The sequence below is a fragment of the Seriola lalandi genome, unplaced genomic scaffold, assembly GCF_002814215.2.
Source record: "Seriola lalandi dorsalis isolate HSWRI2012SDOR001 ecotype SW California unplaced genomic scaffold, Sedor1 jcf7180002054590, whole genome shotgun sequence".
NCBI classification, from domain to species: domain Eukaryota; kingdom Metazoa; phylum Chordata; class Actinopteri; order Carangiformes; family Carangidae; genus Seriola; species Seriola lalandi.
This window is the reverse complement of record NW_019525143.1, coordinates 43,852-46,704: the sequence shown is the minus strand read 5'-3', so window position 1 is coordinate 46,704 and position 2,853 is coordinate 43,852. Positions and strand designations below refer to the sequence as shown.

Sequence of the window (2,853 nt, the reverse complement as noted above, 5' to 3'; positions counted from 1 at the left end):
GGGGGGGGGGCGTGCTGGTCGTGTGGCTCAGTGTTTGACTTCAAATGGAGAAAAGTCCAACAGTGAAACATGAAGCTTTACTTGAACCGTGGAGGCGTGGCTTCCCACGTGTGTGAAAATGCGTTTTTAAAGACTGACACGACTGACATCAGGTTCCTGGACCGTCGCGACATCTTGGACGCGTCCAGGACAAATGTTTGGGACAAATTTGACGAGTAATTCAGTTCAGTAAAGTTGATAAATATCTTCCATTAGTGTCTCCACATATTTTTTACAGCCATGTAAAAAATATGTGTACGTTGTACGTGGTCGTTTTCCGTGTATTTGTAGTTGCTGTAGTTTTGCATCTCTTTAAGATCCTTTCTTGTCTCTTTGGGACCATTTGTGTCTCTCTGTGGTTGTTTTGCATGTATTTGTAGTTGTTTTGTGTCTCTGAGATTTTTCTTGAGTCTTTGAGGCCATTTTTTGTCTCTTTGTGGTTGTTTTTTTGCCTCTTTAGTGATGATGGATTAGAATATGTTTCAGACTGCTGTCACACTTTCTCAGGACATTACGTCTTGATACGTCCAACTCTGCTTGTCTTCCTGTCAGACGTCAGTTTGTCGTTGCCGGCTCCGTCCTGCGGTCTCGGTGCTGTCCAGCAGAGGGAGTCAGTGGTTCACGACTCCACTTGAAGCCTGAATCAGTCCCAGAACATTCAAACTATCTTCTTTTCTTTTTTCGGCACCATTGTGAAATTTGCATTCACACCGATCAGAGCAGGTCGGATAGAAACGACCAGCTTCACTTCATCTTTGTAAATAATAATTTAGTTAATTTAGTGCCCGTCCTGATTTACAGACGTAACGAGCAGCTGAGCTTCTGATTAATAAGTGTTGTGACATTAACAACAACAAACAGATGATAAAAGAGACAACTCTTCACCGCAGTGGACTCAAACCCCGACAGTCTACATGAGGACATCACTGGGAAGACGTCCCGTGCCCTGATGATGTATGTGTTGAAATAATGAACAGAGATGCACAACACTGACCACAAACTCCCTTTAGGCGGATCCTGCTGCGCTCCCTGTCATTTGTCCCCCCGCAGACCTTCACATGTTGGTGTAGATGATCACCAACTTCACTTTTCATCTGTCTCGGCCTCCGTCTGCTGCTCACATGATGAAGAGGCCTGCGGTTTGCTAACCCAGTTTGCTTTGGTAACAACTTGAGCCAATCACACAATGACAGAGCAGAGGACTCGGCGGTTTTTCTCCTGTGGGAGACAAATGAAAGTGATGCAGTAATAAAAGGCTGAGAAACACACACACACACACACACACTGCAGGGATTGTGTTACCGAGTGTGTGCGCTCGGGCTGAAGGTCAGCACCGACGTTGATTATCAGAACCTGCATCTGGTCTTCACCGCGGGGACAGACATCATGACTTGCCCTTGCACTGGCACATGCTCAGCTGTTGGTCCCTGGACCGGAGCAACACATGCTCCAGAAATAAACCAACCCAGTTCCTCCCCAGTTACAACCTCAAAGTCGCCCCCCTGTGGTTTCCACTATATGACTCTGCACACACACTCGTTCGTATTGCTGGTAATCATCTGTGTTGATGAGACTTCTAAAAATACCCCAGTCTGGCGAAGGCGGCCTGCAGGGTCTGATTGCTCTCTGGTTAGGGGTAATAGCAGAGGTTAGCTTAGGCTCCACATTTAGATGGGCTAATGGGATGAGAGCACATTGACTGATGTTTTCTAAACTGCTGGAGTTTTGACTTTGAGGATTCTCCTCGCTGCTTCTCGTAACGATCCCCGGGACGTTCAGCGCAGGAAAGACTGACAAACAACATCCTGTTGATGAATATCCAGCACGTTCTATACTGTTTTATACCATAAGAGAAACAAGATCAACGCTGCACCGCCAAGACAGATCGTTGTCTGTTTTATCTTATAGCAAAATATCAAGTCTGCATGTAAAATTTACAGTAATTAGAAAACAAAGACCAATTAAGATGCAGCAATGAAAGAAGTTTTTATTATCAGGAAAATGTATTTAAAGAATCAAAAATAAAAGCACTGAATCTTTAGATTATTATTACCCACACATTAATATTTAAGCAGCATTTAACAGTAAATTTATTCACTTTACTGTAATTTAATACAAGGAAAAGCTGAAGTTCGTCACATTGCAGAAGCTGAAACCATGAAAAATGAATCAACTAATAGTTTGAGATCAAATTCTATAAACTGTTTAATAGTTTAATAGTATACTTCATTTATGCCTCTTTATACTTTAATTTCAGATGATGATTAAATTAAATTAAATAAAAGAAAAAGTCGAAACAATATCACTAATGATGATGATGATGATGTTGAATCTGTTCAAACTTACTTAAGACACAACTTTAAATTAATATTATTTATATTGTATTTTTCAGGAAGTCCATAAATGGAAATCTTTGGGTTTTTATTTTAATGCAAATTATATTTTTTCCGTTGAACGTCGTTTTAGCCGCTGAAGAAGAGATGGCATATTTACATTTTAAATCACAAAAATACGATATAATCTTTTTCTTCTCACATCTACAACATCTACAACAAAACGTCCAGAGTTATAACGGAGTGTTTTTACACACTTCAGGAGCCTCGTACTCGTCCCACCGCCGTCTCGTGTGGACACAGTTGCAGGTTTCCGTGTTCTCATGTTTGCTCAGTCGCCTCTGAAGTGTCTGATTGGTAACCAGAGTCAGAGTTCAGCTCTCGTGTCCACCTGTCAGTCATTAGGCGAGCTATGTCGACCATGTGACAACACTTACCCTCTGACCCCAACTGAGACAAGGGAACATGGAGGGTGGGGTGT

The 2,853-nt window shown here is 42.1% G+C and overlaps 1 long non-coding RNA gene across 1 annotated transcript; it reads right to left on the bottom strand.

Annotated features, from left to right (window-relative positions):
• Positions 1-338: 338 nt before the first annotated feature.
• Positions 339-1,453, bottom strand: LOC111664461 (uncharacterized). Its single transcript, XR_002761441.2, has 2 exons — positions 1,342-1,453; positions 339-1,257 (listed from the first exon to the last, which is right to left on the bottom strand). It is a non-coding gene; the product is annotated as an uncharacterized LOC111664461 (long non-coding RNA).
• Positions 1,454-2,853: the final 1,400 nt, after the last annotated feature.